The 12,481-nt window shown below is 49.1% G+C and overlaps 1 long non-coding RNA gene across 1 annotated transcript; it reads left to right on the forward strand.

Moving 5' to 3' along the window:
• The first annotated feature begins 312 nt into the window (after positions 1-312).
• LOC122176629 lies at positions 313-12,086 on the forward strand. The gene is made up of 4 exons (XR_006177783.1): positions 313-360; positions 4,646-4,765; positions 5,327-5,475; positions 11,623-12,086. It is a non-coding gene; the product is annotated as an uncharacterized LOC122176629 (long non-coding RNA).
• The last annotated feature ends 395 nt before the right edge of the window (positions 12,087-12,481 follow it).

Below are 12,481 nucleotides of genomic sequence, written 5' to 3' on the forward strand. Positions count from 1 at the left end.
CTGGGAGGTCTCTTCCAACCCATTCTGTGATTCCGTGATATGATACTCTATGCTTGTCTTCATCAGGCCATATGAAGGAGGAAAGGAGATGGCCTCTGGGGTAGCGTTCTGCATACGTGAGATTGCTTTGCAGGTGCTGCACTACAGACATGGGCTGGAGGTGTCAGTTGGGTGCTCTGGTCTTGTCCCGTTCTGGTGTTATCAGGCCCTCCAATGGCACAAGGCAGATTAGCTCCACTGAAAGCCCCTAGAACAACAATCTGCTGGGAGTTATGGATAAATGCAAATAGTGTTTGTTTGATTTACTTTTCAGGTCTGGCCAGGAAACCTTCAAGTAGGAGCACTTTCCCTTCTAAGCAGGTAAGTGCTTTTTTAAAACATACACGGGACCGTCTGTGCCGCTCTGTTTATTGCTATAAATCTTTCTGTGCCTGAACATCTGAGCAGAGATTCCCGTGGTAAATTCACAGCACTGGGGAGTGCTGATGGGCTGGGAGGCTTCTGCAGTCCTGGATGGGAGAGGGGAGAGGAACCGTGGGGCTGCAGGAGGTGGGGATGTGGGGGAGATGCGTTGCGTCCAGGACGTGTGGTCTGTTGGGGTGAGTGGGACTGTAAGCATAACAAATCACCACTACCACCAGCAAAAAAAAAAACCATGGCAGCCTTTCGCCGTGGATGGCTAGTTGGTCGGCCAGGGTGTTTTTCCTTTGGACCTTGGCCACCCCAAGCACACACAGGGCTCTGTGTGCTCCTACCTCGCCCTCCGAGGAGGAGCGGGAGGGAAAAGCTGGCCGTGCTTTGGGGAGCCGGGCAGGGGAGCGCGAGGCGTCGCTTGGAGCCGAGTTCCTTTTTCTATTTTATTTAGATTAGGTTCTGCTCAGCGGGGTGATTTCTTAATTAGAGCAGCCCGCGCTCGCAGGCCGGCCGTTCCAGACCCCTGCTCTGCCTTCTTAGGTTTCACGAGGGAAGTTGTCGTGCCTGATTTCCTGAGCTCTAATATTCGAGCGGTTGCGCGGTGATTTCAATGGGAGGAAAGGACATGTAATTCAATCATCTTTATTGGATGCTGGGTGAGGGAGGGGGCAGAGCAGTGGGAAGCGTGTCCTCTGCTCGTCTCTCGATTCTCCCCTCTGCTGCCAGTGGTCCAAGCTGAGATTTCAAGGATGGGGAAGCAGGAAAACGCAGATCCTGAGTGCTGTGGTCCACATGGTGAAGGGCTTTTTGTCCTCGTCTGGGCAGCTCTGCTCAAGCACAGCCATGTCCCTTCGTTAGGGATCGGCAGTGATTAAAATCTGGGTGTTTCATCCCCATGATGATAGGAAGGGGAGCTCTGTGCATCCAGTGTTTTGCCTGAGCAGAGTTAGAGGCTGATGGAGCCATCCTGGCCGAGCTAACAGTGTGCAGAGTGAAGAAATCTGCAGCTCTCACCTGGGTTTGGGGAATCTGGGTTTGCTGAAGGAAGGCAGTGTGTTCCTGGGTCTGCTTCCCAGGCATTGCTCAGCTCCAGCTACAGGATGAGCTTCCCCCTTTGGGCCAAAGTGGAAAGAGTGATAAGAGAAAGAATAAGGGAAATTGGCCAAAATAGAGGTAGTGAGGGAAAGTGGCTTTGTGTTGTGGCAGCTTCTTAAAAGCTCCGTTTCGCCTGTCATCCTCACTGCACAGAGCTGGTGCCCAGGAGAGCAGGGACAGCACCCCCACCCACGGGTGCCTGTGCAGGTGGATCAGTGTGCACAGGCAACCTCCACTCAAAAGGGTGCTGGATTTAGGATCCCCCATGGATGTAGGATCTGGGGGGACCTTATTGGCACTGGATTTGGAGTGTCACCCCCATAGGTGTTGGATTTTGGGAGGGAATCTCCAGAAGTGATGGAATTTGGGGCTCCTTCTCCAAAAAGGATGTTGGGTTTGGGGTCCTTCATAGGTGCTGGATTTGAAGTGTCACTCCCACAGTTGCTCAATTTGGGGTGTAATCCCCAGAGGTGCTGGAATATGGGGTTTCTTCTTCAAAAGGATGATAGAATTTGGGCTCCTCAAGTAAATCAGTGCTGAGCTATTGCTGCCAATAACTCTGGGATGCTCCTTTGAGCTTTGGGCCTACTGTGTTGCATGCAGTCAGCTGTGACTTCGTAGCTTACAAGGCATTAAGCAACACCCAGCAGGGCACATTTACATTTAATTCAAATGAAATCAGACTTTCTTTTTTAATAAATCCATTTTACGGCTAGAACAATAGAGAAGCAAATACTTGTTACCTGGAGACACTGTATTCTCTCTCCATCTCACCACATGGGCTTGAGTTATTATTTTCCTATCTGGCCCTATGAGAAGCGGAGGATGGGAGAGGTTTATAACTCAGTAATAGGCTTCTCACCTCAAAGTGGTTCCAGTTGCTCTCTGCTGCATTTGGCTGGGATGGTTTTGATTATGCAAAACCCTGCTTTGGTTGCATGCAGCCCTCGCAGCAAGCAGCGTGTGGGTGCAAATGGGGCAATGCTGAGCCACAGAGGGGCTGCACAGGTACTGCTCACACTCCCCAGGTGCAGGTGATGGTTTGGCCATTGCTATAAAGAAATGCTCTTTTTTTTTTTTCCCTAAGAGATCACTTTGCTCTTGCAGAAGTAACTGCATGGCTGCAGCTGTGACTATATTACATTGAGAGGTTTAAAGTGTTGCATTTAATGGGTTGCTTGAGGACTGAAACACTGCCAGCTCATGGGGTTTAGCAGCTGTTTTTCTGCTTTTGCTGCATCTCCATGTCCGGGTCTGCAGCTCTGCTGTGCAGCGATGCTTTGCTCATCTGTCCTGCTGCTGGTGAGAGGAAAATCAGTAAAGGAAAGTTCCTTTGTGGGGACAGTGGCATGAGTTGGGACTGTCACTTAGAGGCACGGAGGGTCTGTGGCTCTGGGGAGCAGGATGCTGCAAGCCACGGCATTCCTATCAGATCAGGTGGGTGGTGATGGCAGTGAGCTGGGAAAGGGGTTTTACCAGGTGTGGAGACAGCTGTCAGGGCTGCAGGAAGACCTTGTGCACATCTCCAGGATAAGTGCCAAGTGGGATAGCACTGACCCCATGCTCATCCACAGAGCCCCACAGCACAGGGATGCTTCGGTACAGATTGTGCCTGGAAAGCCTGCAGCACTGTCCCTGGGCAGATGGGCTGTGAAAGCAGCTGCAGGTGCCAGGGAAAACTTCTGCGGGTACGTGCTACCTGTGTGTCTGTGTCACGGAGGGACCAAACAACCCTGGTGCTGCTGGCAAACCGCATCGCTGCAGTTACAGGCTGTGCTGGGAGGGGGGAGGCTGCAGCAGCCTGGTTTCTGGAAAGCAGCTTGCCTTGCGAGAGAGGGGGAAAGAAATGACAAATTAAAACCAGAAAGACCCCTTTTCCCTCCATCTCTTGATGTCTCGATTCAGGTATGCATAATTACAATCATTATTTTTCAGGGCAACCCCTCCACCCCTTGGGCTCTGTGACATCCCTGCAGCCGCCCCCCCGGCTCTGCACTGCAGGAATGACACCAGAGCCCTCATCTGCTGGAGAAGGAGGGGGGGGTGAAGAGCGAGTCCTTGCCTGAGCTGTGGGGGTAGGAAAGGAAGAGGAGGGAGGGATGAAGGTCACCTTCCGCTGCCCCGGGATGGTAACGAACCCCATGCAAAGGCCCAGGTCGAGCTCTCCAGAGTCATTATCGCAACAGGCTGCGAAAGGTTAGGGAGGAAGGAGCTTTTCGGAAGTCTTTGCCCACTAATTGATTGTGAAGAGCGGAAGGAAGGATGTATCAAAAAAAGCAAAAGCCCCGCGCCATGTGTAACCCCCTCCTCCCCTCCCTGAATTCTGAGAGGAGGCAGCAGGTTGGAGCTGGGGCTGTAATGGTGCAGTGGGAAATGAGATCTAACAGGAGAAGGGTCTCCTTTCAGCCTAATGGCGAAGCTGGAAAATGTTTTCTAGCATCATTAGAGAGGATGAAAAGCATGAAGGGATTGCACCCCATCCCTGCCTGGTGAGGGGTGCAGGGAATGGCTGCTCCTGCTTGGTGCTGCTCCATGTGCTGTGGGCAGCTCTCTGTGATCAGCATGTTGCCCTCTTGCTCCCTGCTCCCCTTGACCACCAACAATCATAGCAGCTGCCTGGAAATGTGCTCTAAACTATGCATGTGGATCTTCTGGGGCTGCAGCTGCCCCACTGTGAGCACTGCATAGACTTTGGGCTGCTCTGCGCAAGCACGGGCTGCATTGCAAAGACCAGGCAGAGGCTGGGGAGGAGATATCTCCCAGTTGAGTCCCAGAGGAGCTGCTGGCTGCGAGCAGCATGGGGACTGTTTGGGAAGGAAGTCCTTGAAATGGTTGTGGCTTTCTGGCCCCAGGTGAGGCAGTGCCCAGAAATGAAAGGCAGCTGCAGAATTTGCCTCCTCCCATGACTGGATGAAACCAGAGCCCTCTAAGATGACACAGTGCAAGAATTAATCCACTCAGGTGGCACCGAGGTATTGTCTAAGTATGACAAGAATCTCCTGGAACAACAATGTGTTCATATTTAGACCAAGCAGTCCAATTGCGTATTTCCCAATCAAATATTTGCCAAGAAAACAGACAATTCATGTCATCCTCTAACCTCTACCTCTCCTTAACCTTTTCATCTGTCTTCCAGACCAAGGAGAAAATGCAGTGGGAGAGAAGATCCACTCTTCTGAGGACAGAGTACTTGGCCAACGTTGAGTGAATCCTGGTGCACCATAGGTCGGTAGTCATTATCATCATTGTTATACTGGTAAGTAAGAAAATAATCAAAAAAAGGATTTTTAGGGCTGGTGGGATTTGCCCAAATCACCTGGATAAAATTGGGAACGCTCCCTGACCGATCAGGAACAGACTGAGACTGGAAACCAGTTGCCTTGATGCCTTGCTCTAACCACTAGACGACCCACCCTGTATGAGCAAACGGAATAAAATTTGAAAGAAAACAAAAATCTGACTTGAAAAATGTGTTCCGCATAGAACCAGAATGTTCAGCGGAGAAAAAAGGATGCAGTCCAAAGTTTTACTTCCAGGCAAACATTTCAAAATGGACTTATAATGTACCCTTTCATTTAGATTTTATATGAAGGTTTTACTTGAACTTGTAATGAAGATGGAAAAATCCGAGGTTGCCATGGCTACTGGCACTTTGCCTAATACACTCAAATCTTTTTCCCCTAATAAAATAGATTTCAGAAACCCCCCTGTAGAAAGGGAAGAGTTAAAGACCCCATAAACAACTGTAGGATGAAGATAATTATTCCACGTAAAGAAAGTTCTGATGAATTACGTTCATTTTTTTCTCATCAATTAGGCCTCCAAAACCCAGAGTCCTGCTCTAGATGGTTCTGCTAATAAGAAGGACGATGCAAGGATGGAGAAAATGGGGTGTTGGTGAGCGAGGTGCGTAGTACTCCTCCTGGGACGTTCTCCTGTTGGTTGGGAACACATCCAACTTGTCAGGTAGGAGGAATCCTGGTTACTTCAGATGCTCTGGTAATCTGCGGCCATGATAGACCCTCTTGGACAAGCATTTCAGCTGGGCTAGGTCGTGCCTTGCACTCATCCTGCAAAATTCAAGATAGCTCAGGCAACCCAGTACTGTACTGAGTCACTGCTTTTGTTCATACTGCATGTTGGACTAAAATTTAGGCCCAGACTTGAGATCTTGTTTGTTTAGCATGTGTGTTTTCATGGCCTGTGAGGCTCAGAGATGGGATGGTCCCAGCCCTGATGCAGACCTTGGGCACTGCAAGCAGCACAAGGCTGGAGGAGACAGCAGTAGCCATCTCCTCCTGACTGCTGGCAGCTCCCTGGCTGGGCTGAAGACTTGCTCTCTTCTTCACCTTCACCTTCATTTTTTCTGCTTCCTCCTCTTCTTCCTCATCACCTCCCTGCTGGGGCAGATTCTTCATCCACAGGCTCTGCCCATTCCCTAGTCCTGGGAAGGGTTGCTGTCTCTTTTGCCTGAAGAATTCAGCCAACGGTCTGGCTTCAGCTCAGAGTTGGTAGCTTTTTTTCCTCCTGATTTCCCCCAATTTTGGTGGCAGCAGATTTGGCCTTGAATTTGGGCTTTGAAATCCTCTGGGGAGCTCAAGTTTGGGGGATGGATAGACAAGAGTGGAAACACTTCAAAATCACCAGGGTTGCCCAAAAAATGGTTGTGGCATTGGAGACAGCACAAACGATGATGACGAGCATCAAAACCCCACGAAGTAATCCCAGCCCTGGCTGTGCTGCTGATGCTCCTGTTCTCCTCGGGCATTCAGGAGATCCTTTAATGCAGCGGCTCTTTGGCTTTTAGGAGTGGTGGCTGTCCGCCAGCCCGATTTATTTTAAACATGTGTTTTTGATTTGAAAATGTCCAGATCTCCAAATCTTTAATCTTCTCACACCTAGGGATTTTTTTGTTGTGTTTTGCTTTTGTAAAGGGCTGAACCACGTGCGCAGGATAATGGTTAAAAAGCTGCACAGACAGCTTTAAAAAAAACATGAAAAGAGAGAAAAACAGTAAAGAAATTAAAATAAAAGGTCCAGCTGGCATTCTTCTGTTATCAAAGCAAGACACAGCGTGGAGATCCATGCACGCTGTCTCAGTGCTGTAATACTGAATCCTAGTGAAGCTCCCTCAGTTTTACGCTGAGAAAAACCCTCAGAGATCCCTCCCAGAAGGAAAAAGAACAGAGAAGTGGTCAGGCTGAGACAGGTTGCCTTCCCCACAGCTTAAATCTCATATCGTTTTCTGGTGTGAAAGTGGAAGAATTGGGTCCTGCTGCTCTGTGCTGGGATGGGGAAGGCTGGGAGGGAGATGTGGGGGAGATGGGGTATCCTTGGGATGGGGCAGGAAGGACCAAGATGCTCAACATCAGCACTGGGTGATGCAAATCAAAACTGACAGATTTAAAACGTGCAAGGGGAAAAAGGTATTTCTTTATAGCAGCCTACAATTAACGTGCGGCTCAGAGGAGCCATATATGCAAACAGGCTGCTGTCTGACCAAAGACACTTGCTGCAGGAAGATGTGTTTTCCAGGTGTAGGGCTTATTTAAGATATAAACAAGTAATTAAGCTTTTAGCTCTGCATCACTTGCCAAACTGCTCCGGCTTCAGCGGGACCAGAGGCAGCAACGTGAGTTGGCTGAGCACTGTTGCAGCCCACCCAGTGGGATTTCACAGCCTGTGATTTCCTCCTTTTGCTGCTGGAGCCTTAGGTCTGGGCAGAGCAGAGGTTAATGCAGAGCACGTTGGATAGATGGCGTTGGCTGCACTGCCTGGAAGCATCCCCTGCACTTGGTGAATGGGTGCAGACAGGACAAGCACGAGGTGCTGATGTCCCTTTGCATGAGGGGCTGATGTCTGTTGCTATCCAGATGTGCAACCCAAATTAACACAGCATCTTCCTGTACATCTGCTGGTGATGCTGTGCCAGCAGAGCTGGGGCTGAGAGGACAGAATGATGTCCCTTGTCCTCCCTGCAATGCAGTAGATTGGAGGTGGTCCTCTGCCCAACCATGTCACTGCTGATCTCATTGGAACAGAAGGGCTGAAATGTCTCCCTGTGCACTAAGAGTTAAGGGGTTTGTGAAGCTCTGAAGATAAGAAACAGATGATAAAGGTTAGGGAAGGGATCGCATTTCCATTATGCAGCCTGTAAATGCAAACTAATTAGAATGCAGCCTTCTTTCTGAGAAAATGCAAAGAAGGAAGAAAGCAAAAAAAAAAAAAAAACCTACCAAAAAACCCATCTCTTTCTTCCCAGGCAAAAAAGCCATTTGAGTGCTGAAGGCCTGGGAATGTGGAATAACTCAGCTTTGCTGCTTAGGTGTGCCTAGAGCTGGAAATACACATCAGCCATGGTGTGCGTGTGGCTGAAGAGGTGCTGGGCTGCCCTAGCCTTCTCCTGGCCCCACAGGGATTTGAAGTTTTCACCCATTCTGGCTGCATTGCTGGGCTGCAGGGTGCTGATGCCTGCTGAGCTGGACCTTGTTTTGCACTGTGTTGGTCTGACACACAGGACAGAAATTAAAGCAAACCCAGTGGTTTGGGTCTGTCGGGAGCTTCCTGGAGTTCAGAGCAGCAGCTGATGGCTTTAGCACAGCTTCAGGGCAACCACTGCCAGTTAAGAGGAAAACATTTGTGTTTGTGCTTAAAGTGAGGCATCTCTGTTTGCAATGACACCTTCACCTGCTGGGCTCCAGCCTTCCTCGGGCAGTCTCACCGAGCTGGAAGCTGGGGATTTTGGCAACGAGGGCTGAAATGGTGGTTATTCCCGGGGCTGGAACGCCACCTACCCTTAACCACTTCCCAGGGAAGGTGCTGCAGAGACACACTGCAGGTTTCCTCTGCACATCATCTGGAGGAGGATGTGTGTTTAACGGGGTTTGATTTTTATTTTTCTTTTTTTTTTTATATTATTTTCTTTTAAACTTTATTTTTTCTCTCCTCTGCAGTTCATTAGCATCTTCCCTTTGCTTGCTTACTTTTTTTGCCCCTTGCTTTCTTCTGGAACCTAGAAGTATTTCACTGCAGCTTGCCAAATGATTTCTATCTCAGTGAAAAAGAACTTGCTATTTCCTGAAAACCTACCACTGTTTTTTCTCTCTTTCTCTCTCTCTCTCTCTCTTTTTAATACATTCTGAGCACTGAAACAAATCCAGGTAACTCGATAAGAAGTTAATGAAAATGAATTCTGTTTTGCGAAGGTGCATTGAGGAGAAGGGAGAAGGGAGGCACTGTTTGGCGTAGAGGGAATTGTCTGTGCTAAAAAAAAAGGATTTTAGGAGATATCTTGTTCAAAATCCTCCCGTTGCCAAACTTGTGGGTGAGAAATGGCAAAAAAAAAAAAGGGAAGTCTCCATAGTTTTCTACTTGTGTGGTATTTGTAACTGTCAGTGCTGTGGGTGAGATGGCACGGTCTGATCGACACCACTGGGTTTGATTCCAGTGCTGACCACATCTCACACTGGGGAGGTTGCATTGGGTTGCTGGCCGCCTCCATCACCCAGGTCCAATCATGGGATCACCCACGGCACCCACTTACTGCAGCCGTCCTTCACACCCAACCATCGCACCAATCCATTCCATCCCCTACATCCACCCATCACAACCCCCATCGTGAACCAAAAGTTGCATCTACAGATCCCCACCACCCATCACACCAATCCTCCACACCCAACCGCTGCACCCATCCATTCCATCCATTCCATCTACTCCCAGCACCCACTTGCTGTGTGTCCACCCACTGCATCCATCCGCTGGGTGCATTCACCTACCCATCGTATTTTGGTTTGGTTTCATGCACTGGAGCACATTGGGCAAAAAAAAAAGCAAAAAAAAAAAAAAAGCTTTGTTTAATGAGCTGATTCTTTTATTGGGCTGATTTTCAGCTGCATTTTACTTTTCAGCACACGGGAAGTTTAGTTTTTAAGAAGTTTATTTCTTTATCGTGCATTCATTTCCGAAGGCTTCGCTGTACTTCTGGGTCGATTTCTGTTTGGTTTGGGACTTGGAGAAACGAGCCTTTGAGCAGATCAGTTGCGGGATAAGGAACTCTGTTTGTGAGATGGTTTTCTGTGTTGCATAACTCACAAATATCATCCGGCACTTAAGAAAATGGATGATCTTTTTTTTAAATTCACCCTCTCCCTCCCTCTGCTCCCCCATCTATGTGATTTTTTATGGTCCATGATTGGAAGCAAAAGGTCTAAAAGAAAGAGGAAATCAAGCCCGTCAATAAATGCTAAAAATATTTAGTGTGGCAGCCTCTGTATTTTCTTTTTTGTGAAACACTGATTAATATTCAGTGGTTGAAGGTTAATACCCCATTCATTTTATTCCCTTTACATCCTCTGCACAGCAGTTGCTGCTCCAATTTCGACTTCTAATTCATGCAAATCTGGTTCCAATCAGGATATTAGTAACTCACTGCATAAGCAGGAGGAAAGGAAAAAAAAAAAGAAGCCACACAATTGTTCAACTCATCTTTTGGTGGAAACCTACACACAGACACCCCAAGTCCATCAGGTTGCTGTAAGGAAAAGGTGTTTATTGGTGTTTATTGTGCATTTCTCTCCTTTAAAATAGGGAGAGAACATCCGCATAGAAGTTTTTTGGCAGGCTTAACCAGAAGTTATTGCTTTGGTACAGCAGTGAAAGTCTCTGGCCTGTGTCACAAAGGAGATGGATGATAATAATGGCTCATGCTGAGCTTAAAATCTCAGCTTCAGTGCAGGGACAGAAACAATCCTTTCTCAGGTCAGATTATCAAGCCCAGATCGGTGCCTAAATTGTCTGGGTGGCTGAATAATATAGAAAAGCTGGGAATCTTTTTTCCAAACGTGCAAGGCAGTGTCCATCAGGGAAGCGGCTGTTCCTCAGTCCTCTGTGTCTGGCTCTTGGTGCCAGTGCCCGGTGTTTACCTCCTCTTCGGTGAGCAAAGGGTTTCTGCACTGCCACGACCTTGTGCTGGCTCTGAGGACCACGGGGATGAATGCTGGGCACTGGGGTGCTCGGTTCCTGCCAATGGATCCTGGGTTCACCCAGTGCTGCCTCTCCATCATTCTCCATGGGACATCCCAGTGATGTCCCCTTGGCTCTGCTGGGGTCTCTGCATGGACCACAGCCCCAGAGGCTTTCAAGAGGAGGCTGATGTCTACTTCAGCTGCAGCACTTCCAGCATCTGGTCAAAGCAGACAGGCTGCAGCAAAGAGTCTCCACGGAGTAGACTGCCTAAAGCCTGGTGTATTTACCTTGGAGGAGGTGCAGGGCTCAGCCCTCCCTACCAGGAATCCCAGGCGAGGCCGGCAGCCAGGCTGGGGATGTCCAGGATGAGGACCAGAGCTGGATCCTGCACCCCACATCCTCTGGGATGGGGATGGCTTTGTGTTGGGTGACTGCTCTCAGATGTAGGGGATGTGTGCCTGTCCTTGCATGTGGGTACCGCGGCCCCGCCACCCCTCCATAACACACCAATGGGGAAAAGCTCGGGCTTGCAATTGTCAGCATGTGAACATCCTCAGGCACCACTGCAAAGCAACAGCAGCGCAGTTACGGAAGCCCAAGCCCCAAAACAGGAGGTTTCACTTCAAGGACTGGGCTTCACCCATGCTTTGTTGCACCAGGAGGCATGGATGCATAGAATGGCCCTCCCAGACCCTTCCCCTCCAGGAAATGTTGCTCCTATGGCATCTTCCTCAAAGGAAAAGGCATTTTCTCCCTTCGTGGATCACCGGTGACTTCAACTTTTAAAAATAAGCAAAGGCTCCAGCACAGCCCTGCACGCGATGTCTAGCCAAAATGCAAAACTTTACCACAGTGCACAAGTGGGCTGTGTTTTTCAGACCAGGCAACAACGTTAGGGCCTTTTCATCACCTTTCTTTTGCACTTCTTTTAAAAATGATTTAAATTGGAGGCAATAGTATTGAACCTCTGACACTCAGACAAGACTCTCTGAATCACACTTAAGCTTGCAGCCATTTTCTATAACCACTTTGCTCGCAGTCCTTGTGGTTTGTTGTTTTTTTTTTTTTTTCCTAAGCATTTGTTCTTTCCTTTGTTTGCTATTTTTGCCACCTCCATGAAGTGTCATTGCATTTTTTGCTTTGCTGTAGGATGGAACCGGTGACCACCCGGGCTTCACTTCTCATCTGTGCTGATGCGCTCTAAAATCGGGCTCCCCTCCAGCACGTTTGGAGCAGCAGTGCTGAGAATGTTGCTCTGAACCCTCCATCCACCACTGAGAAAAACTCATAGAGGAGGAAAATCAGGTTCCAGATTGCTCAGCAGAAAGGAAAAACCAGCTTGGAAGCCCCTCTGGAAGAGAGCCAGGCAGTAATCTCACGGCGTGTGGGTGAGAATGGCAGCATCTCCTTTGGCCTCTGACGGAGCTGCTCACACTCAGCATCCAACCTCCTCCGTTTATAGCCCCGATTTCCAACCAGCTAAATGAAAATACTTGTGGGCAGCAAAAATAGCCGGTGCTGAAAACCTGTGTCTACCGAGGGTGGAAATTGCTGGGAGTTCCTCTGTGTCCACAGCCCATCATTAGGAGCGGTGGCATAAATCCGGCGGTTGCGCGGCGTGCCGCTGGCGGGCTCCCTGCAGAGACCCAGGGCTGAGTGCCCACCGCAGCCCATGGGATGCTCTCAGGATGCTGCTGAGGAATTGGCTTTTTGGGGGGAAGTAGGAAAAAGCAGCACGCGTTTTTCCCTTGCATCAGCACGGTATGCAGTAGGGAGGAGTTTGCCATCGTTGAGAGGTAAGCTCGTTTCTGCTCCCTCTGTGGGACAGGGGATGCGGTGCTGGGATGAGAGTTGGGTTGCATGGAGCTGCTGAGGTTGCTCCATTTGTGGTGGTGTATTCACAGTGCAGAATTTATTGCTGTAAGTATGTGAATGTGCCATGCAAACATGCAAATCCTGATCTTTTATCAGTTGGCAAGGTACGGTTAAACATCATAACTGGGAGGCC

Source organism: Lagopus leucura, unplaced genomic scaffold (genome assembly GCF_019238085.1).
Source record: "Lagopus leucura isolate 7727_CA_CO unplaced genomic scaffold, USGS_WTPT01 Super-Scaffold_797, whole genome shotgun sequence".
NCBI lineage: Eukaryota > Metazoa > Chordata > Aves > Galliformes > Phasianidae > Lagopus > Lagopus leucura.